Here is a 25,733-nt window from a genome sequence, read left to right as displayed (position 1 = left end):
ACATTCCAGTCTTTAATATTAGGAGTGAATCTTTTGAGTTGCAAAACTGGACGTGATATTGTGCCTAATTTTATCCTACCATATCAGGAAATAGATTACAGCATAAGATTTTTAAATTAAAAAATTAATAATTAAAACTATTTGCCTTACATTTGAATATATTTACATCCTTTGATCTGGGCTCCTAGCATACAGCTCAGGGCTTACATGGCTTCCTAAGAATTCATTGGGAGTCAATGCCATCTCCACTACTAGTTTTGCTAGCTTTTCCAGGGCCTCTAACAAGAAGGGTAGATGCTCTGTCTTCTCAGTTGAGCCGTGCTTTCCCTTTAGGAACCTGTCTACCAGAATTAACACCAGATGCTTGCTTCTCCATTGTTCATGAACACAACTATTACCAAAGATGGGAAAGCTTGGGGAGAATTAAAAATATTTCTTTCTCAAGAAAATAAAAGTCAGCAGCTTCTGACTTACTTAGAAAATATTCAAGAGGTTAACCTGGGAAGTTTTCGCTTAGCTTTCTTTTTCTCTGACAATAATCATGCACATACATATGACTTATGATTTATATAAAGTTAAAATATGCCTTGATTGTGTATAAGTTATCCAAGACTGTCAAGCTTGTTTAGGAAAAACAGAAGGTGGGTATTAACTTTTTTCAGTGGGTATTTGGATGAAGACTGAAAATAACTGTTTTTCTTTCAATCAGTGCATTGCATTTTATAGGACATAATAACCTGCAGTGGAGTCATGTTTCTTTGCTTGTCACTTCACATACAGAATCCCACCATAACACCACCCAGCAAGCAATGTTATATTTGTAAAGGCAGCAATATGATATTTTTCCTGAAGTTTAAAAGGCAACTTAATTTCACATTTTGTACCTTCAATTTCAATTCAAAAATATGGCTTGAGCGGGCAAAGGTTGAGTATCAGATCTTGATTATTTTTTGTCATGGGGCCAAAGCTTGGAAACCATCTCAAGTTGACCTGTACTTTCATCTGCAGCCCCAAAGCATAATTGAACTGCTTACTCAGGATGCTGTGCTACACGCAATAAGGGGGCATAATGAACAACTGACTTCATAATTTAGCAGGTGTGCACAACTTCTCTGTGAGTATAGTTAATTAATTTATAAATAACTGCTCAAAGTCAGACATTAGGTCATGGTTTTATGTAGATGAATGCTATATACAGGGGAAAGCAACATCCTTTTATAAATTGTTTCATTTTGATGAATGAGACATACTGAATAATTGTTATTGCAGTTTTAGAAAAAATCTGAAAATTAACATTTTTATCAGTCATCTTTAAAAATGCCCTCTATTTTCTTGATTCTTTGTTTATTAAGAATAGCTAGGAAATGATTCTCATTTTATAGTTAAGATATAAATGTACACAAATATTTTTATAAAAACTTGTTCGTATAACTTAAATATATTTAGTTGTTTTAACATCTGATAAATAGTTAAAGCAGGAGTATGTTTTTCAGGGAGAGAGGAATAAATACAATGAAAAATCACATATATTTCCTTACACTTTCATGGAGCAACCATCAGCTGATTTCCATTGCTGTAGTAAAAAGGCCACTTTCTATCCTGTCCATTCGCCACCTTGCATTTAGCTCAGAAGTATTTCAAGACAAAACTGGTTGACAATTCACATATTTTAATAGGTCTGCATCCAAACTGGTGCAATAAAAAAGAACCTTGTGCATGGCTTAGGATTCACACTGACAGCACTGTACGATTATGTATCATTGAACAAATTAATTTGCGGTGAATCTGACTAGTGTGAAGCAGGACTTTGTCATTGTGTGAGTTCTCTTGTCCTGGTTCTTTATCAGCCATCTTAACAAGTATAACACTCCTTGTTTTAAGCCTGTTGGTTTATTATAATTTTTACAGTGGACCTATCATTCCCATTGTTGGCAAATGTACACATTCTCTATTTGAAAATAATTTTACCAAGTTTTCACAGTCAAAAAAATAAACTATTGCAAACTTAATGGGCTCCTGGAACAATGAAGCAATCATGCACAGAATAAACATAAGAACAGAGGCGATTATGGAACATAAATGTTGCCCCTAATGTGTCAGTTCTTATGGCAATGAACTCTCCATGTTCTGAGTTGTCAAACATAACTTAGAGTCATGTACATCAGTAGGAACTCTGGTGACTGAAAAATATTGCTAAGGTATTTGGAGTTCTTAACAAACATTCTAAAACACCTGGGGAGCTTTTGGGGAGCACCCAGGAACTGAGGGTGCTTTGGGGGAGCACCCAGGAACTGCGGGAAAAGTAGGTCTGCTTTCCAGATTAGTTATGATAGCTGACTCAGCTTAACAAGGTGCTAACAGTGTAACCAACCAGAAGAACTGCTCCAGGACACTTGGCTTAAGAATTATATTTTATTTGGTCTGTTTCTTCAAAATCAAATGAAATCTGGCTTTAAGTTTCCACTGAGGAGAGTTAGAAGTCTGATGTCAAGTCTGACTGCTCCCTTTTCCCACCCATCCTGTCCAGCGTGCCCCAGAGCCCACCTTGGTCACCCACAATGGCTCATGGGGCTCCCATTCTTCTTCTCCCAGAGCGGCGCCCCCTGCTGGCCCTTCACCACACCGCAGGCACTGCTCCTCTACAGAAGGTAACTAAGCCATCACCTCTTCCAAAGTCCTGTCTTCTGAGTCCGAGTGGGAGTGGGATCCTGGCCTCCACAACCTGCCGGATCCCTCAGATCCAGGCGGAAGTCCTCTCTACAGAAGGCTATGGAATTGATAACTCAAAACAAAAAGCCCTAACTGTCCTTCCGGTGGGCTAGAGGGAAAATGGTCTTTTCATCAATTTTTGCTGAGACTGTAGCAGCAAAAAAAGACAAAATGCCAATTAATTCACCACCAGCTCTTTCCAGTATAAAAGGTGAGTGACTGCTACTGTCACCTTCCCTTTGCTCTTCTCACTTTCCCTGCGGAGCTGGGACTGTTCAGATGAGAATGTTCCCCTTTCCTCCTTGGGCTCTTGTTACAGTGTCCACACTTCTTCTGTATATTTTGATGCTGCTGATTCGTTAAGCAACTATAAATTATATACACTGCTTGCCAACTCCTATAAGAAGGTTTAGATAAAAATCTATGCTTCTTTTTCTTAGTACCAATTTTTTTTTTTTTTTTTTGCCGTATGCGGGCCTCTCACTGTTGTGGCCTCTCCCATTGCGGAGCACAGGCTCCAGACGTGCAGGCTCAGCGGCCGTGGCTCACGGGCCCAGCCGCTCCGCGGCATATGGGATCCTCCCGGACCGGGGCACGAACCCGCGTCCCCTGCATTGGCAGGCGGACTCCCAAACATTGCGCCACCAGGGAAGCCCTCTTAGTACCATTTTTAAAAGAAAAGTAACTATGCTGAACTTCAAACTGGTATTTTCCTCCTCTTCACTCTCAAGCCCTTGAAACCAGTGTCATATCAAACAGTTCAGTCCTGAGTTCTTACTAATGTTTTCACCACTGCTTTGCCAAACTTCAGGTTACAATATGGGGAAGACAGAGCAATGATAATTGTATAGGTAACCAAAGCTAAAGATTGTGTTAGACAAGTAGCGGTAAAGGTCTGAGTCAGGGCTTTCACTAACTAGGCAGCAGACTTATAATGGAGAAACTGGGTTGGAAAAGGTTTTGTTCATTTTCAACAAAATATAATACTTTTTTAAAATTCCCTTTAATAGAAAAATGAAAGTTTTTCCAATACGTTTGAAGAACAGATTTAATTGTTTCTTATCAAAGGAAAGCTTGTCAGGTTGTTCATCTCAACATGGTTTACCTGCTATTGAGAATCAAAGTTAAGAATTATGTACTCTTAGTTTGCTTATAAAGAACACACATAAAGGGGCTTCCCTGGTGGCTCAGTGGTTGAGAATCTGCCTACCAATGCAGGGGACACGGGTTCGAGCCCTGGTCTGGGAAGATCCCACATGCCGCGGAGCAACTAGGCCCGTGAGCCACAACTACTGAGCCTGCGCGTCTGGAGCCTGTGCTCCGCAGCAAGAGAGGCCGCGACAGTGAGAGGCCAGCGCACCGCGATGAAGAGTGGCCCCCGCTTGCCACAACTAGAGAAAGCCCTCGCACAGAAACGAAGACCCAACACAGCCAAAAATAAATAAATAAATTTATAAAAAAAGAACACACATTAAAATTTAGGCTTGAACATGTTAGGTGGAAATGAATGAATAGAATATCTTCGCCGAGTGTGTTATTGGGCTGAGTTATTAGCAGACTCTTTATAAATTCTAAACTTGGTTATAGCAGTAAAACAATTTTTTTGTTTCTTGGTCTAAACCTAATGCTGAATAAATTTTAATTTGAGAAGACACCTATTTTAGTATTAAACTAACACATTAAAATCCCACAGGATTTAGGCAGGAATTTATGAAATGCTATCTGACTGCTCTCAAATGTTGCCTTAAAGTAAGTAACAGTGGGTTCACCTGAGATCAAGTCCAATTTTTCTCCACATTTACCTTTAAATCTTAATTCAAAACATCTTTGAATTTTCAAGATTTGGTTATCATAACAGATAAAATAAAATATATTCATTTCTTCAACTCAATGACTTGGATTCAGTTTGGTTGGAAAAACGTATGACACAATTTTAAAAGTATAACTCCTCTGCCTCTGATGTAATTAGAAAAGTAGCATTCCAGGTGGTCTGAAAATAGAAAAATGTGGCAAAGAAGCCTGTAGCATGGCAGTCTTGAATTTAGGAGATTATTAATGATGTATATATAGACTGAGTCACAGAGACTTCAAGTATTGGTAATAAATGATAGCTTCCTAAGAAGGACTGAGTATGAATTGCTAATGTTATTCATTTTCTTTATCCATTATAAAGAAAAGATTGCCTCTCTTCCTCTAGACTAAGGTTTAGTTTTGTCTATGTGTAATACCCAAGTGAAAAAATTTTCTTTTGACTAAGACACAGTTATGAACTAAACTGATTTATAGCCAGTTCAGAAGCCAAGAGATTAGCGCCAAAATAGTGGTGAGATAATAAAATACTGAACTTGGACAGAATCCAGATTGCTCAAATATGAGTTGGGAAGAAACTGCTGATCAGCTAAGATAGACCACAAAGGCTTGTCTCTGGATCCACTATTAGCAAGAATGATGATTCAGACCCATTTGGGGGTTGCTTTCACTCAAGTTTTCTGTCTGCCTGTTCAAGTGGTATACCCCAAATTGAGAATACACAAATAGTTCCCATGCCTGGTGTCCCCTTATTTCTTAGGAAGGATGTTTTAAGTTCAGTTGTCAATCCACAGCTATGAGGAGCAGAGAATTATTTTAGACTTACTATCTCTAGGCTGGAGAAGGCAGCTTTAGCACTCAGGGTAGGCCTTATTTCCATTTAAGAAAATCCTTGCTTCCTTAAGATTATAAATTTCCATGTTCATTTTCTACTGCTTCACTGGGCATACAAATACTCTGACTATGGTTCCCTACGGCTGTTTCTCATAATAAAACAAAATTCAAATATTTCCATATTAAGAGACACAAGGCGGAGTAAATGGATTTTAGAATGCCAACTCTCATCCCATGAGGTTTGACTTCTTTTGACACTTTCTGATGATCAATTACATCCCACCATTGTTGGCTTCATTTGTCAGCCCTACCAACCCAAGCATACAATGTGGCTTTCCCCTTCATCTCCTAGTTCATTGTTGAAACAAAATTGAAATATTGAAAGCTTAGTTATGTAGAAAAGGGAATAAATAGAGAATACATAGTTCAATAATGTGCTTTGCAAAGACTGGTTACCACTGTCACTTTGGGGTTCACTTGGCAGGCACTGTCACATCAATGCCAGCCTGCTCCACGTGGCAGCAACCATCTCCCCCCACTGCCAAGAGGTTCTTCAAGCACAGCACGTGTTCAAAGTCCAGACTTCAAAAGGGAAGCTGAGACAAATTATGGTTTGTTTGAAAAAAAAAAAAATCCCTTGATCCCTCAGTGCTTCGATTGCCTCCCCAGAAAATGACATGGAATTAAATAAACACACTCTTCAAAAAGAAAGAAGAGTTTCATGACTAAATAAAGGTCTGGGATGGTATAAGCAGATTCTGTTTAACATCAGGGTATTGCCACATTCATCACTGAAAATAATGCTAGTAATTATTTTATGTACACTTAAATTCAAAATATATATGCTTAATGTAGCAAGTTTAATTTCAAAAGGTGAAACAAATATACACACAGAAATGCATACAAGTCTTTTAAATAGACATTACCTGCCCGTCAGCAGCTATATTCACAGGCAGAGATGTCCAATGACAACTGGAAGCTTGTGTACCCAGTAGCTGGTGTGGCCAAGAGAAAACCATGCCCAGCTGAACTCTGGGGGAAATACTTAAACTTTTTATACATAGAAGTTAAGATGGCTGCAAGCCGGGCATTCAGTCTAACATTGTCAGCATATATAGACTATGGTGTTGGGTGATCTGAATGCTGGACATGCCTTTGAATCGCTGGTCATAGATGAAGACTTTATTTGGATTAGAGCTGGGAATGGGGGCCGTGGGCTTTCTGGCTTCTGCTGAGAGTTAGACATCCATGGTCTCTGCCATGTCCCTCTAGCCCACTGACTCGAGCACTTGAAATGGTATGTTCCTAGCCCCTAGTAGTATAAATGGATTCCATCTCCCTATGCCTACCTCCTTCCCTCCATCCCAAATATTATGCAAAAGTTGAGGCCTGCTGCAAGGGCTGATGTCATTGTCTGGGCAGAACTTTGTCCCAACATTCACCCTCTTGTCCCTCTGGAATTCTATTCAGGAAGTGCTGGGATGAGCAAGCAAAGCCAGTTAGTTCTGAGCAAACACGTGATGTGTATGGAGTTCGTCCTCATTTTGCCACTTACTGGCTCTGTTACCTAGAGCATCATTTGACCTCTCTGAACTCAAATTTCATCATCTGTAAAACACAGATAGTAATAGTAACTACAGTGTTTAGCAGATGAAATAATGTCATGCATATAAGATGCTTGTATCCTGTCTAGTACAGAGGAAGTTCTCAATAAATTGTAGCTAACATCTTCCAGCAGAATAAAAAGCCCTACCTAGGAGGTTCTCCTCTGTACTCTACTCCCTCACTTGATCTTCTTCAGTCCGATGATCAGGTACATAATGTTTTCATGTTTTGTTCTACAAAATGAATTGAAAAACAAGGAGCAGAGTCGTCTTCTAACCTCAGGATAGTTATACTGGGGAAATGTTTTTTAAAAATACTGTTAATGGGCTTCCCTGGTGGTTCAGTGGTTAAGAATCTGCCTGCCAATGCAGGGGACACGGGTTCGAGCCCTGGTCCGGGAAGATCCCACATGCCATGGAGCAACTAGGCCCATGTGCCACAACTACTGAGCCTGAGCTCTACAGCCCACGAGCCACAACTGCTGAGCCCATGTGCCACAACTACTGAAGCCTGCATGCCCTAGAGCCCGTGCTCTGCAACAACAGAAGCCACCACGATAAGAAGCCCACGCACCACAACGAAGAGTAGCCCCCGCTCGCCACAACTAGAGAAAGCCCAGGCGTTATAAGACCCAACGAAGAATGAAGACCCAATGCAGCTACAAATAGATAAATAAATTTATAAAAAAATAAAATACTGTTAATTTTTGTACATTTCTTTCCAAAGATGAAACGTGCCTCTTATTCTCTTTCACTAAAAGAAAACATAAGCTAGAATCAGAGCCTGTCTGGCATTTTTTTAAATGCGCAAACATGTGTTTACTATTGTGCAGAACAGCTGTAATTTGACTGCAGTTGGCTGATTCTGATTATGTTTGGTTTATGTCCTTCAAGAGCAGTCACAGAGAATTTACTTATTTGTGTTTTATATCATTTTAAAAATTATCTTCACAAAGCCATTACGTGTGGAAATGTTCTCCTTCCTTTTACCTTCATTATTGTTTAGAAAAGCAATTGTATCACGCAAAGTGGCTGTTGAGTCTATAATCTACCAAATTCATGGGGATGGTATTATAATGTCTCAGAATATATCAAAATTCAGAAGTAAATGAACTGCTTTGAATCATCATCTCATAACTATTTTAGTGCATTTATAAAGATCTACTAATGTTTCTGATGCTATAAATATATAATGTGACAAATATTATTTCAACATTAAAAGAAAATTAAAGAACTTAGTAAATCAGAATGAATCACTAGAGACTGCTAAGAAAAGAATATATGCAAGCATCATTTTAGGACTTCTTTTTTTCCTCTAACATCTTCTCCCTCATTCTTTTCCTCCCTTGGATTTTTTTATTCCTACATCTTTTTATTTTTTTAATCTTTATAAAGCTCAGGAATTAAATAAATAAAATACAGGTCAGTTGCCATTTTAATAGGGATTTGAGAACAACAAAAAGAGAAAAGTACACAATGTTATTTTAATGACTTTTATGTTTACTTTCTATTAGAGAAATACATTTTTCATAAAGAATGCATTGTGTTGATCAGGCTACTGATGAACTCCTGGTGGGCTTCTGGTGAAGAGAGCAGCAAAGAAAAAAAGAAGAGAGAATTGTGGGGTGTATATCACGACTTCGGGTACACAGAGTCAATTACGAGGGGATAAAAGATGATACTTCAATGTTACTCATGAAAGTAAGATTCTTGGGTAGCTTTCAAATTAATATGCCAGCCCAAATTTTTCTGGCATAATGAGAACATCTTTTATGTGTCAGAACAGATTCTGATTATAACTAAATAAGTGAAAGCTGAGATATGCTGATAAGGTGACCTTTATCATAAAGTTTAAGAGTAATTGTCTAAAGTACTTTTAGAGAAGGCAAAAGATGAATAGGAATAAAGTATGTGAGTCATAGGGCTACCTGACCATATAATTCATGTTTATGTTTGAATAAAAATTGCAATTTCAAATACAAATAAAAGTCCACTTAAATGAGATGCTTATGTCATCACTTAATGCTTTTTTCCCCTCTACCAAGAATAATCAAGATTACTCTTTGGGGCTTCCATGGTGGCACAGTGGTTGAGAGTCCGCCTGCCGACGCAGGGGACGCGGGTTCGTGCCCCGGTCCGGGAAGATCCCACATGCCGCGGAGCGACTGGGCCCGTGAGCCATGGCCGCTGAGCCTGTGCGTCAGGAGCCTGTGCTCCGCAACGGGAGGGGCCACAACAGTGAGAGGCCCGCGTACCACAAAAAAAGAAAAAAAAAAAAAGATTACTCTGTGGCTAAGTCAGACCTTATGCCCACAAATACTTTTGCCCCATAAGAGTTTAGAACATTTGGACACACTGTTGTTAAGATGGCTTATAGCTTATCTTATAGAAAGCATTCTTTCTTTTATTCCTTATAGCCTTATCTTTATGAAATCACTCTTTAAAAAGTATACTGTTTTATTTTGTAAATTCCATCTAAACATGAAATCAAAATGGATTTATTCGTATATTTTGGTCAGATTTGGGGAACTGCATTCAGTGTTTGGTGCCATATTTAGAGTGGGGTGTTTTCAAAGTAGGCTGTGTCCTGGAGACATTGTACTTGTGCTCCTTTCAAAGCAGTTCTAGAAAGCAGTTCTATTTAAAAATTACATATTGAAAACTCCCTTATCTGCCTATTGTATTTAGTTTTGGGGATGATACAGTGAAGTATTTGGCACTGACCTCATAACTTTTTTTGGAAAAGTGCTTCTACAATTCGTTTTTCACATTTTCATGTTTTTTTCTACCTAGCATGCTTTTTTCCTCCAACTCTTCCCTCATCATTTCTCTCCCCTTCTCCAAATTCTTTCATTCTTTAAAGCCAAATTCCAGTGTCATCTCTCTCGTAAAAACTTCCTTGAATCTACTTCATATATATATTTTTTAAATTTTTCATGGGAATTTTTCCATAACCATCTTAGAGCACCTATCACTCTCAAATGAGCCATTTGAGTGGCTAAGATTATAAGCTCTCATTGAAGTGTGATGCCCAGGGACAGGTAATGATCTGGTACATTGCATATGGTAAGTACTCAATCCATACATGTTCTAGAGATGTTGCCTGAAAATAGCATTTTCCTAATATGTAATAATAAATTAATAACAAAAACTAATTGCATGCATGTATGCATGTATTTATACAACAGTTACAACACTAACAAGTTCATATTGATGACAGGGTCAGCTGGGTAGTTATTTAATTTGGTCACTGAAACTGATAAATTTACTAATTGTCACTATTTGGTCATTTTATTCATAATAATATGAATAGTTTGCATAATGGTCAAGTTTGCTTAAGAAGGACAAACATGACAATATTAAAATCCAGTGTTGTCAAGTCACTGAACATCAGAAAGATGGTGCCAAACAACCTGTGACAAACTAAATTGTCATCAAGCAGATCTTAGTTTTGGTCTTATATTTAGTATATTACGTGGCCCGACCCAAAATTTCCAAAGGTTTCACAGGAATAAAAGTGGAAAAAAGTAAAACAAAAAGCATGCATGTGAAGTACCAGAATTTTTAAAATTCTAGTACTAGTACACAACCATACTTACTGAAAGTTATGGATCTCTAGTCAAGGAAAATCCACTTTAAACTTACATAAAAGTGTGGAAATTTCAACATCAAGTCTTCAGAAATTACACTGAAATGAGACATTGAGATCCCTTCTTTGGAAACAGTCTCTATTGCTACAGCAATAGTTTAATCATATATAGTCACGAACAGAATTTTATTTCTATGGACACATTTTCCATTCCTTCCAAGTATTCAAAGACAATACCCAACCATAATGAGAGGATGTTAATGAAAGAACATAATGCAAGAACACAGGCTACTCATTTCTACAGGATTCCACAGTTATCTGAAGTCACAGAGTGGTAGAAATTCTGTAACACGCAGAAGCTGAAATGCCACTGAGAATGTTTCATGTTACCAACAGAAAATAGGAAAATGGAAACCAGCATGCATACTTCCTCTATATCATCTGCACTCAATAAATCCTGAGTTAAATTCTTACTTTATTTTTTCCTTATGACAAATATACTTAAGTAATTGGATGTTTCCATCTTATGGAACTGGGGATTTACTCATATTGAAATTCACAATCATGGCTTTTCATATGGAAATGTCTATTCCTCAAGTATACCAGGAAAAAATCTAGTTTTTATTACTTCAAACTTTGTAAAGTAAGACCAAATCCTGGTGTCACATAATGTATAGTGCATCGTTTACAAGCATTTCAGATTATAAGGAAAATTTATTTACCACAAATATGATGATGGTTCCTTTGAAAACAAGCACACTTTTAAAACTGAATCGTAATGGATCTAAATATTTATAAAGGATATCTTAAGTAATATACTGAGTGCCTACAGGACATATTGCGTATAAGTACATATTGCGTATAAATACATATCTAGGGAATAATGTTTGTATTCTGTGAATTTTATATCTTCTTACTAATCTTAATTTATCTCCTGACATATAAGCAAATTTAGGCTAAGCCTCTTTTATCCTGGATAGCGCATTTTTCCACAGTCTCAAAACTCTGTTAACTACTTATACTATTGAAATGAGGAGCTAATAAATAATAAATGGAGAATAACAAGCCTACCTTTTTCATTGTTTTGTAACTATATTTTCACATTGCACACTGAATCACAGACACTCAAAATCATATCATAGAATTATTGGGGTGAAAGGGCATTTAAAAGGTCATCTAACCCAATGAGTTATAACTTTATTTTACCAACAGAACTCTTTTTTTCTAAAGAGCTTTGTACATGGAACCCCCAAATTTGAAACAGATGCATAGTGTAGCAGCTCTGGTTTAAGAGAAGTATGCTTGGCCTCATTCCCTGAAGCAGAACTCTGAAGTCCCCCAAAGCACGGTTTGATGACCACTGATCTGGGTGATTTGTGCAATCGGCTCAGGATCTTTTCTAAAACACTTTTTGCCAGATAATCATACTGTCACTTCTGTAATAGTTCCAGGGACAGGATATACTTTTTTTGGAAATGTATCAATCATTATGAAATAAAACTATCCCCTATATTAAACCTCCAAGTAACATTTCTCATTATCTAATTCTTGTTCTCTTTGATTATTTTATATAATAACCCTTCAGACATTTGAAGGCAGTGTAGCCCTATATCAATCTGGGCAGAAATAAACTTGGCTGAAAGTGTTTACATTTCCTATCTGAAGGAGTGAAGTAGGTTCTGGCCTCTGCTTTGATCTCCTTGGGTTATGCTTTGTCCAGGAGACAGAGTGGCTCTGCCCTTTGGTTGTAGTCATGAGCAAAAAGGAATCATATAATGAAATCTAGATGAAGTTTGGGTTCTGATTAAAGGAGCCCCAGGAAGATATAAAGAGTCTAATATTTTCAAGACCTTGGGATCAGGCAGGTATCAAAAACCAGTCTCAAAGCAAGGGGGACTATAATAGTAATTAGACAAGACAGATGAAAACAGTTTGAGAAACAGAAAATAAATTGAAAGTTGAAACCTTATGTTGAAGGCAAAGAACATTTTATGGAAGACTTTATCTCATATACAGGGAATGCACTAATTAAATATGATAAATGTTTATGTGTTTCACCTACTCTGAGAGCCATCATTCTAACTATAAAAGTCTAATGGAATCTTTCAGGTCCATATTGTTATCAATAGCTATACCTGTCATCCATTTGTTTGGGGTAGTAACTCTGACATTTGAATTCTCAGCCCAGTATTTTTCAGTTGTTCTTTTCAATTTGCAGTAGTAACACCGCTGCAAGATGAATACTTCCCATCTATCTCCTGGCCCTCACTTCTCATGGATTTTTCAATCAGTTAGTCGGTTCAAGTTCTGTTCTATTTACTTTCCATTATGCCATCATTGTTTTCTTAGAAAGTGAGGTTGGAGGTTACCCCAGTTTGGGAGCTAGATTTTCAATGTTTAAGAATGAGTAAACAGGGGCTTCCCTGATGGCGCAGTGGTTGAGAGTCCGCCTGCCGATGCAGGGGACACGGGTTCGTGCCCTGGTCCGGGAAGATCCCACATGCCGCGGAGTGAGCGGCTGGGCCTGTGAGCCATGGCCGCTGAGCCTGCGTGTCCGGAGCCTGTGCTCCACAACGGGAGAGGCCACAGCAGTGAGAGGCCCATGTACCGCAAGGAAAAAAAAAAAAAAAAGAATGAGTAAACCGAAAAAAAGTCAACAACAGGCTGTATAACTCCTAGAATAAAACATAAGGGAAAATTTCTTGACATTGTTCTTGGTAATGACTTCATGGATATGACACCAAAAGCAGAGGCAACAAAAGCAAAAATAGACAGGAGGGAGTATATCAAACTAAAATGCTTCTGCACAGCAAAGGAAAATATCGACATAATGAAAAGGCAACCAACCTACAGAATAGGAGGAAATATTTGCAAACCATATATATAAAATCAGGTTAATTTCCTAAATGCATAAGGAACTCCTTCAAGTCAATAGCAGAACAAACAACCCAATCTAAAAAATGGGCAAAAGACTTAGACATTTCTCCAAAATAGCAAAAACGTACTATATGAAAAGAGGTTCAACATTATTAATGATCCAGGGAATACAAATCAGAACCACAATGAGATATCACCTCACACTGGTTAGAATGATTATCATCAAAAAGTCAAAAGACTTAAAGTGTTGCAGAGGATGTGGAGAAAAAGAAGGCCTTTCTACACCATTAGCAGGAGTGTAAATTGGTACAGCTACCATGGAAAACAGTACGAAATTTCTTCCAACAATTAGAAACAGAACTATCATATGATCCAACAATCCCACCTCTGGATATACACCCAAAATAACTGAAGTTAGGATCTCGAAGAGATATCTGCACTCCCATGTTCATTGCGGCACTACTCACAAGAGCCAAGCTATGGAAAAAAGACAAACACTCTTAGAGAAAATGGGAGCCGAAGAAGAGACAGGAAGGAAAAATGAAGAAGAAAATATAAGTATAGGGCACAAAACCCGGAAAAGCTCAATAACTGACTTGTCAACTGCATTAGGGATTGTTAAATCAGAACTGGCATGCATAAATTTAAATACATGATGAAGAGAGCTGGGAGGATATCCCAGGATGTGCGAGACGGGGAAAAGCTGGAAAAATCAAAGATGAAGAGGAGAAAGTACAGAGATCAGTCAACATTAGTATAATTGCTATACTTGACAAGAACAAACAGAACAGAAATGATAATCAAGCATATTACAGGAGGGTTCTTTCCTGAAATGAAAGGAAACTGAGTGATCAGATACACATGCTTCACTACATATCATCAAATGAAATTAAATGAGATAAGAATTTAGACACCCCAGAGTGAAATATTTCAATCAAGTCATGCTGAAAAGTACAAAAATCAGATTGACTTTCACTTAAAAATGAAAAAGTTTTGAGATCCAAGAGTTATATAACAAACATTAATTGTCATTCATGTGGGAAAGCAAAGAAAGACATGTATAAGAGCTGAAAAAAGTAAACTTTAACCATAGAGGTTTCCTGAAACCTTTTAGTTTAGAATTAAAGTGAAGGCATCAGGAGCAGGCAAGTCACAGTACAGGATCAATAACAAGGACTGAAATAATTTAACGTAAAATTGAAGGTAGTTTATTATAAAAACAGATGAAAGCAGAATATCATTTGTCAAAAGTAATTACAGTTACTGAATAAATATATGAATATAATGAGAATTAGAGTATACTCTCCCAGATTTGAGCTAAAACATCTGAAATTCAGAAAATCTGTTCTATTCAAAGGACAACTATATTCTCAGATTTGCTAGGAGAAAATAAGCAGAGTGTTTACATTTTGAGGTTGATATTTTTAAAAATATAGATGTGTTCTAAAACTCTATTAAGGAGGACAATAATTGAATTAAATAACTAAGCATGTATACCCCTCCTAATCACTAAAAAAAGAAAAGAAAAAAGGAAAGAAGATTGAGAACAAATGCCATGTAATACACGATTTAAAAAAAGAGAGAAAAGCACACTGTGGCATAAAAATCAAAATATATAAATGAAATTCCATAAACTATATCCAAGTTAAAAAATAGAGCCTCAGATTTGGTTAAAACGGTAAATTGGAAAGAAATATAAACTAGAGGTTTAACAGTAGAAAGATGGTTAATAACAATCCAAGCAAATATTTGGTTTTAAAATGTTAATGTCCAATATTGGCAAAAGTGTTACAAAATGAACACTGTAGTATAATCTTTGTGTATTGGTCAGCTTTTTTCTTGTCTATGCTGGGGCTACATCAAAATGTCAATGGATTACAAAATTCGTATTATATGTGAATTACGGTTCTGTTCTTCTCCACTTGGCTCCTTCATTCTGGGATACAGGATGAAGTAGCAGATACCGTCTGGGACTTATTCACGTTCTAGAAGGAACAAGTAACAAAGGAGCCAGGCAATGACTTGTCAAGCTTTTGCTCAGCACTTAACGTTCACATTTCATTGGCCAAAGCAAGTTACACATCTAAGTCTGAGGTCAATGGGTTGGAAATTATATACTTCCCACTGGAAGGGGCACGGCACATGCAAAAAGAAGAATCAATCAAAATATAACTATCCATTGGTAAGCACCAAAATCACGGTGATACTCAAAATACATACACACTTTTAATAATCGAGATCATGGCACACATGGAGCTTGGCTGGCTATACAAAAAAAAAACCCACCGTGCCTTCTTTTTTTAATTTAGTTATGCTGGGGGTTGAAATATCTTCATTGTGGTACCCAGTGATTTTTTTTTTTTAAAGCTTTACTTATACAGCAGAAATAAAAGCAATGAGTTGAGTCAACCAATTCGACAGGTAGTATGAGTTCATACACATGAAACAACTAGTTAATTAGCTATATCATTCACTTTCAACCAATTGTTTTGGCATTGAAAAGTCAGAGCCTGGGCTTTTTGAAAGTGACATATGCCTTCCTATGTTATGAGTGAACTTTTATCTTTCAAATTAGAAACAAAAACAACAACAAAGAGAAAACACATTTCTTTTGGTCTACTCCATATGGGTAACTGACATTATCACAGCTAGAGTTGAGCACAGCCTAGAATATGTAATTTCTTTTTGTAAAATATTATTTTCATTTTGGGAAAGAGCAGTATTTGGCACTGCATCAATTCTGCTGCTTTTGTTCATCATTTGTTTGAACAAAAGTAATTATGTTTACAACAAACTAAGCATCAGAATTTTTCTTTTGTTTTCTGGTAGTGTATTTTACATTCAACTACCAGTTATGTCACTAAATATGTCTGGTTTTCATTATTTTCATGAAAAGAACAATATTCATTTTTAAAAATTTAGGTACAGCATGTTTGGGTTTATTCATGAAAACTGATAATTATTATATTGAAAAAGTCTATACAAATGCCTCAAAAACAAATTATTAAATACCCATGACTATTGATTTTGAGGTAAATTTTAAATCAGTAAACCTTTAATGAATACTGAGTAAATTTTAATTTTATATATTAAATGTGACAAAATTATTTCTTTGTCACCATACTTTAGCACCAAATTGAACTTAACATGTTCCAAATAATAGATGCCATTTATAAGAGTCTTACGATCCCTGAAAAATTCAAGTGTTTCTCAGGCATGACCTGTGGCCAAAATATGTGATACAGGATGTGGAGCTTTTAATATTCACATTTTATTGGTCAACTTCTACTGATTCTCCATGGTCACTTTAGTATAGATAGATTAAAAATTCCTAAATTTTATTTTGAGTAACAGGTACAAATTCAAATCTAAAAGTTGAGGGTTAGATCAATCATAATCTTTTTCTTAAACTTTTACCAAGATCACAAACAAAATTAGACTCGTATTTTTTATTACTGTATACATGGGGGAGGGACTGGTTCCAGGACACCCCAATGCCCAGCAGATACCTAAAGCTATGGATGCTCAAGCCCCTTCTATAAATGACACAGCATTTGCCTATAACCGGTACACATCCTCTCATATACTTTAAATCATCTCTAGATTACTTATAATAGCTAATATAATATAAATGCTGTGTTGTAAATACAACGTAAATATTTGCTGATGCACAGCGAATTCAAGTTTTGCTCTTTGGAAACTTCTGGATTTTCTTTTTGAATATTTTTTATCCTTAGTTGGTTAAACCCATGGATACAGAGGGCCAGCTGTATTTGATTTTAAAAGGCTCAATTTACCACAAAAATTACCAGCGTTTAAAAGAAAAAGGTAATTTTCCCAAGTTCAGTTATTCTACAGGGTATTATAAAAAGGTAATAACCATTATGTATCCATTATGAAACTTCATCACATGACTTATTTACTGTGTCTCAGTTTTCTTAAGAGACAGAAGAGTAAAATGATAGCACCTTCCTTTATTTAAAAAGGATTCCTTTATTGATTTGTTTGACTGATGTTGCTTTTGTGGGGTTTGTCATTATTTTTAAGTGATGTTCTAGAATCTGATTATGAAGTATAATCTTGGATGTTAGATTAAACTACATAAAATTGTAAATATAAAAAAGATTCTTGGGGCTTCCCTGGTGGCACAGTGGTTGAGAATCTGCCTGCCAATGCAGGGGACACGGGTTTGAGCCCTGGTCTGGGAAGATCCCACATGCCATGGAGCAACTAGGCCCGTGAGCCACAACTACTGAGCCTGTGCGTCTGGAGCCTGTGCTCCGCAACAAGAGAGGCCGCGATAGTGAGAGGCCCGCACACCGTGATGAAGAGTGGCCCCCGCCTGCCGCAAATAGAGAAAGCCCTCGCACAGAAACGAAGACCCAACACAGCCAAAAATAAATAAATAAATAAAAAATATGGGAGTCCATGTATTTAAAAAAAAAAAAAAGATTCTTTAAAAAAATTAATTAACTTGATTCTTCAGAGCCATTGAGCAGAAACTACAGAGTTCCCATATACCCTCAGCCCCCATATACAAACAACCTTCCCCACTATTAACATCTTACACTACAGCAGTACATTTGTTACAGTCAACTTACACTGACACATTGTTATCGTCCAAGGTTCATAGTTGATATTAGGATTCACTTTTGGTGTTGTATATTCTGAGTTTTAACAAATGTATAATGACATGTATCTAATATTGTAGTGTAATACAGAATACTATATTGTCCTAAATATCCTCTGTTTTCATCCCTCCCTTCTCCCCAGTCCCTGATAACCACTTGTCTTTTTTTGGTCTCCATAGTTTTGCTTTTCCGGAATGTCATTTTGTTGGAATCATACAGTGTGTAACAATTTTAGATTGGCTTCTTTCACTTGTAATATACATTTAGGTTCCTCCAAGTCTTTTCATGGCTTGATAGCTCATTTCATTTAGCACTGAATAATATTACATTATCTGGTGTACCATAGTTTATTTTTCATTCACCTACTTGAAGCACATCTTGGATGCTTCCAGCTATTGGTAATTATGAATAAACCTGCTGTAAATAATTGTGTGCAGGTTTTTATGTAGACATGTTTTCAACTCCTTTGAGTAAATTCCAAGGAGTGTGATTACTGGATTATATGTTGAGAATATTTAAATTTGCAAGAAACCACCAAATTGTCTTCGAAAGTGTCTCTGCCATTTTACATTCCCATCAGCAATGAAAGAGAATTCTTGTTGCTCTACAGTCTTGCCAACATTTGGTGTTGTCAGTGTGCTAATTCTGGCCATTCTAATAGGTGGGTATTGGCATCTCGTTGTTTTAATTTGCATTTTTCTGATGACCTACAATATGTAACATTTTCACATGCTTACATGCCATCTATATATCTTCTCTGGTGAGGTATCTGTTAAGATTTTTGGCTCATTTATTAACTGGGTTGTTTGTTTTCTTATTCAGTTTTAAGGTTTTTATATATTTTGGATAACAGTCCTTTTATCAGATGCGTCTTTTGCAAATGTTTTCTTCCACTCTGGCCTGCCTTATTTTCTTGACATTCTCTCTCACAGAGCATAAGTCTTTAATCTTCATAAATTTCTTTCTTTCGTGGATCACACTTTTGGTGTTGTATATAAAATGTCACCACGATACACAACGTCATCTAAGTTTTCTCCTATGTTATCTTCTGACATTTAAGTCTATGATCACTTGATTTAATTTGCAAAGTGTACAATGTCTGTTTATAGATTTTATTTTATTTTTTTGGCATGTAGATGTCTAGTAGTTCCAGCACCATTTGCTGAAAAGATTACCTTTACGCCACTGTGTTGTCTTTATAACTTTGTCAAAAATTATTTGACTGTATTTATGTGGGTACATTTCCAGGCTCTATTCTGTTTCATTTATATATTTGTGTATTCTTTCACCAATACCATCCTGTCTTGATTACAGTAGCTTTACACTAATCATTAAATTGGGTAGTATCAGTCTTCTGACTTTGTTCTTGTCTTTCAAAATTCTGTTGGCTATTCTGGGTCTTTTGCTCCTCCATATAAACTTTAGAATCAGTTTGTCAATATCCACCATATAACTTGCTGGGATCTTGATTAGGATTGTTGTAAATCTGTAGGTCAATTTGGAAAAAAATGACATCTTGACAATACTGTCATCCTATCTGTGAAGATGAAGTATCACTCCTTTTATTGAGTTTTTCATTTCATTCATCAAAGTTTTATAGCTTTTCCCATATAGATCTTGAATATACTTTGTTAGATTTACACTTAAGTACTGATTTTTGAATGGTGAACCAACCTTGCATACCTGGGATAAATCCTTCTTGGCTGTGTTGTAAAATTCTTTTTATGTTGCTGGATTTCCTTTGCTAATATTTTGGTGAGGATTTTTACATCTATGTTCATGAGATATACTGGTCTATAGTTTCCTTTCTTGAAATGACTTTGGTTTTGGTACAGTCATACCTCATTTTATTGTGCTTTGTTTTACTGTGCTTTCAGATACTGCGTTTATTACAATTTGAAGACTTGCAGCAACCCTGAATCAAGCAAGTCTTTTGCCATTTTTCCAGCCACATTTGCTCACTTTGTGTCTTTGTGTCAGTTTGGTAATTCACTCAGTATTTCAAACTTTTTCATTACCATTATATTTGTTATGGTGATCTGTGATCAGTGATCTTTGATGCTACCAAAATGACTTGCTGAAGGCTCAGATGATGGTTAGCAGTTTTTAGCAATAAATTATTCTCTAATTAAAATATGTACATTGTTAAGACATAATGCTATTGTACATTTAATAGACTACAGAATAGTGTGAATATAACTTTTATATGCACTAGGAAACCAAAAAAATTTATGTGACTCACTTTACTGTCATATTCACTTTATTGTGGTGGTCTGGAACCAATGAACAATATCTCCAAAGTATGCCTGTATTAGGGTAATTCTGGCCTCATAAAATGAATTAGGTAGTATTCTCTCTGCTTTTATCTTTTTGATTAGTATTATCATGGTATATTTTTCTCCATCTATTTACTTTTAATCTATATATGTCTTTAAAGTAGAACTCTTGTAAACAATCTACAGTTGGGTCATGTTTTTTCATCCACTCTGACAATCTCTGTCTTTTAATAGGTATGTTTAGATAACTGACACTTAAAGTGATTAGTGATATAGCTGGATTACAATCTACCATATTTGTTACTATTGATATTTTCTATATATTGCTCTTGATCTTTGTTCCTATTTTCGTCTTCTACTCTTTTTCTTACTTATTTACTTTTAAATGAGCATTAAATATGCTTTCATTTTCTCTCCTTTCTTAGCATATAAATTATACTTCTGTATAATTTTTACTTTTTTCACTGGTTGCCCTAGAGTTTGCATCATACATTTACAACTAATCCAAGTCCACTTTCACATAACACTATACTATTTCATGGGTTGTGCTAATACCTTATAGAAACAAAGTAACCTTAATTCCTCTCTGCCATCCTTTGTATCCTTTATTTCACTTATACATAAACATACATATATACTTAGGCATACATACACAAATGTGTATATATGTAAAAATAAGCATACATAATTAAATACATTGTTGCCATTATTATTTTTGAATAGTTAATTATTTCTTGGATCATATAAGAAAAGTAAAAACTCTTATTTAATATTCACTCATTTCTTTTCTGATGCTCCTGCTTTTTTATGTAGATCTGATTTTTTGACCTATATCAACTTCCTTCTCTCTAAAGAACTTCTTTTACACTTGTTGAAGGTCAAGTCTAATGGCAAGAAATTATCTTGATGTTTATCTCCGTAAAATCTTTATTCCTCCTTCTGTTTTGAAGACTAATTTCATAGGGTACACAATTCTAGGTTAATAGTTTTTTCTTCTCTCAATACTTTATCTGTTTGCTCACCTGCTTACATGATTACTGAGGAAAAATTAGGTGTAACTCTATTTTTGCTCCTGTATAGGTTCCTCTGGCTTACTTCAAGATTTTTTCTTTATGCTTGATTTTCTCAAGTTTGACTATGATATGCGTAGGTGTCATTTTTCTCCATATTTATCTTGCTTGCCGTACTCTGACCTTCCTGGGTCTGTAGTTTGGTGTCATTAATTTGGGAAAATTTTCAGTCATTATTGTTTCAAATATTGCTTCCATTCCTTTCTCTTTCTCTTCTGGTATTCCCATTACATGTATGTTACACCTTTTGTAATTATCCTGCACTTCTTGGATATTCTGGGGGTTTTGGTGGGGGTGGGGGGGTCCAGTCTTTTTTCTCTTTGATTTTCAATTTAGGAAGTTTCTATTGAGATATCCTCAAGCTAGACATTCTTTCTTCAGTGATGCCTCGTCTAGCAATGAGCGTATCAAAGGTATTCTTCATTTCTGTTACAATGTTTTGGACCTTAAGCATTTCTTTTCATTCTTTCTTAGAATTTACATCTCTGTGCTTCCATTGTCCATCTGTTCTTCATGCTGTCTACTTTATCCATTTGAGCCCTTAGCATATTAAACACAGTTGTTTTAAATTCCTGGTCTGGTAATTCCAACACCTCTGCTATATCAGAGTCTTTCTTTGCTCTGATTTTTCAAACTATTTTATGCCTCTTAGTATTTTTTTCTTGAAAGCCAGGTCTGATGTACTGGGTAAAAAGGAATCTGGCAAGGGCTCCTGCAGAGGATTCTGCTCATGGGTTTCTGTTGAGTTATGATTTCCTATATTCTCCTGTGTGTCTCTCCAATTTGGGGTGGGGGGGGGCAATAGTTTGCCCTATGACCTAATTTCTCTGATAGATCTAAGAAGAGTTGTTCATTTTTCAGTCTGTTCAGCTTTTTTTACTTTCTGTTTACTTTCTAGAGTGACAACTTTCAGGCTCTTTACCGGCTGCACTGGAAATAAGAAGTTCATATTTGATTGTTAATGAAGGAAATTTTAAGACAACCCTTCACGGTCTGGTTTAGAAAGTGATACCTAGATAAGAACCATGTGTAGACAACGCAGTAGGAGTTTATTAAAATCACCTCACATCACACTTACTAAAAAATATTTTTAGTTTTGGTTCTACAACTTAGTTAAAATGCTAACAACCAAGGCTCTCTGAATAATTACATTCCTATCCTTAAAAACAAAGCAATAAAACATATGGAAAAATAAGTTTTTTATATTCACTTACTCTATTTTAAGGCATTTGAAGACATGGAAAATGCTTTGAAAAAGTTCTTTTATTCATAAAAGTCAAGTAGTTAAGAACAGCATGCAAAACACATTGTTATGATGATCTCACATCCTTATATACTGTTGTTTATTTTATCACTTATTTCAGTGGAATCTGTAGAAATTAATTTTTTAAGTTAATTTAAATTAATATTTACATACTTCAGTGAACGAAATAACAGTACATAACCCAATCAAAAAATGGGCAGAAAACCTAAACAGACATTTCTCCAAAGAAGACAGATGGCCAATAGGCACATGAAAAGATGCTCATCATCACTAATCATTAGAGAAATGCAAATCAAAACTACAATGAGTACCACCTCATACCACCTCAGAATGGCCATCATTAAAATGTCTACAAATAATAAATGCTGGAGAGGGTGTGGAGAAAAGGGAACCCTCTTACAGTGTTGGTGGGAATGTAAATTGGTGCAGCCACTATGGAAAACAGTATGGAGGTTCCTCAAAAAACTCAAAATAGAGTTGCCACATGACCCAGCAATCTCACTCCTGGGCATATATGCAGACAAAACTATAATTTGAAAAGACACATGCACCCCATGTTTATAGCAACACTATTTACAATAGCCAAGATGTGGAAACCACCTAAATGTCCATTGACAGATTGTATGGATAAAGAAGATGTGAGATACACACACACACATACACTCACACACACAATGGAATATTGCTCGACCATTAAAAAGAATGAAATAATGCCATTTGCAGCAACAAGGGATGGACCTAGAGATTATCATACTAAGCGAAGTAAGTCAGAAAGAGAAAGACAAATACCACATGGTATCACTTATATGTGGAATCTAAAATATGACACAAATTAACATACCTACAGAACAAAAACAGACCCACAGATATAGAGAACAGACTTGTGGTTGCCAGGGGGAGAGGGAGGGGGAGGAAAGGAGTGGGAGTTTGGGATTAGCAGATGCAAACTATTATATATAGGATGGATAAACAACAAGGTCCTACTGCATAGCACAGGAAACTATATTCAACATCCTGTGATAAACCAGAATGGAAAAGAATATGAAAAAGTATATATATATGACATATATATGAATAAATGAGTCACTTTGCTGTACAACAGAAATTAAACACAACATTGTAAATCAACTATACTCAAAAAAACTTTTTTAATTAAAATCACTTGTCATATACTCTAAATTATTTAAAGACTTTGGTAATGAATAATAATTATTCCTTGATAATGCCAATTATGGTCCTAATTTCTTTGATATTTAGTATCAATGACAATTCACATTTTCACACATTCTGTTAGTAATAGCATTACATTAACAACCAAAATCCCAAAAATTGATACATAACGCTTATTATGTGCTTGCACAAATATTCATTAGAATGTTGCCTTAGATTTTCAAGTAACTACAATATAGGTAATATGACAATTGATGTAATCAAAAACTAGAAATGTTTCATCAAAGAAAATGTTCAAAAACAGAAATGTTCATCATTAAAAAACAGCAATCTGTTTGAAATTATGAGATGTTATGTCATAATATTTTCTTTGAGGTGAACAGATCAGATCTACATTTTCAGTATTCACCTGAGCCATCCTCATGGAAACGCATTCATGACTATACCTCCTCCACCACTCTGGAATTCAACAACTAATGAATGCAACTGTGCATGGCTCAGTTTTAGAAATGAACACAGTTACTCAGACAGAGAGAAAATTTGACTAAAGTATTATGATGTATTTTATTCAGGTAAGTTCATTCCCTTGATAAAATATTTCTTGGTTTTGTGACCTTCACATTCAATCCAAAGGTTATTTGGGAAAACAGGATTAAATATGAGAATCAAATATGATCCTAGGGACTACTGTCCTCATTAAGGCTATGGGATACAACTTCCAAAAATAATTCTATTGCAAAATAAAAAGCCAACTGTTATATATGTGTAACATATAGTTTGCCATTTAGATAAAAAGTGTGAGTTACATGTGTATAACAGTGGCTTCTTTCTTTTTTATTAAAGTTATTAATACATGTGTCTATGTATAGTTTTCCCTGGTTCTGTTTTATACCCTAAAAATAAGGATCATGGATGTCAAAATAAAATAGAAAGTTAATGAACTCACTCCAACCTTAGTAGTGCACCCACACAGTGGATCTGTCTAGAGCAACCACCCACTGGTAATGGTGGGGGCATCATCTAGGCTTGAGATGTCTCACTTTAGTTCTGGCTAAAATGGTGAGGGACAGTGACCAGGACTTCAGGATTAACTACTATAAGTAACATGCTGAGTACTTGGTATTTTCCCTCAGTATTGGCTCTATGTAGAACAGAAGAAATCTGTCAAAAAAGGGAATATGGGAACTTATGCAAATATTAATATATAAAGAGAAATGTAGCCAGAAAGTAGAAATATATTTTGAACTTCCAAACAAATGAACAAGGTCATATTGAAGTTATATATTGACAGAGGTATAAATATTTGTATGTATATGTAGCTACATATATGTGAGTATACAGATAGAAAGACAAATATATAGACATGTTTTATATGTAATCATATATATTATACATATAACTTGATTATAATTTAAGTCATTTTCCCATTTCACTATATTGCTTGTTATTTGGATGAAAGCATGAGATGGAAGAATGTGAAGGGAAATATTTCAAAACAAATATTTGTACAAAGATTTTTTGGTTTATGAGCCAAAATGTCTTTTCATTAAAAATCAGCAAGCATTTCAATGACCAACAACACTCACTATGCTAATCAATTCCAGTAACACATTCAAATCCATTATGGGATAAAATGTATACCACCTACAATCCTGAGTGTGGGTGTTCTCTGTGGACATTAAATCTCTTCAATAAACAAATATTTTACAAGTAATTTTGTAAGCCATATACCATGTACAGCCTGATTTACAAACAATGAGGGCAGAACAATCCATCTCAAAGGTGAATTTATTCATCAGCAGGTGTGTTTCATGGCCTAGGTGGAGAGTCATACTTTGGCAGGTAGTATTGGTTCTTTTTATTTTATTTTTTAAGAATTCTAAGGCAGAATTGTACTTCA

General features: G+C 35.7%; 1 pseudogene; it reads left to right on the top strand.

Annotated features, from left to right (window-relative positions):
* Positions 1-2,829: 2,829 nt before the first annotated feature.
* LOC101281634 (pyrroline-5-carboxylate reductase 3-like) overlaps positions 2,830-25,733 on the top strand; it is a 40,843-nt pseudogene continuing 17,939 nt past the window's right edge.

The sequence above is a fragment of the Orcinus orca genome, chromosome 12 (genome assembly GCF_937001465.1).
Source record: "Orcinus orca chromosome 12, mOrcOrc1.1, whole genome shotgun sequence".
Classification (NCBI taxonomy): Eukaryota; Metazoa; Chordata; class Mammalia; order Artiodactyla; family Delphinidae; genus Orcinus; species Orcinus orca.
This window is presented reverse-complemented; position numbering and strand designations above follow the sequence as displayed.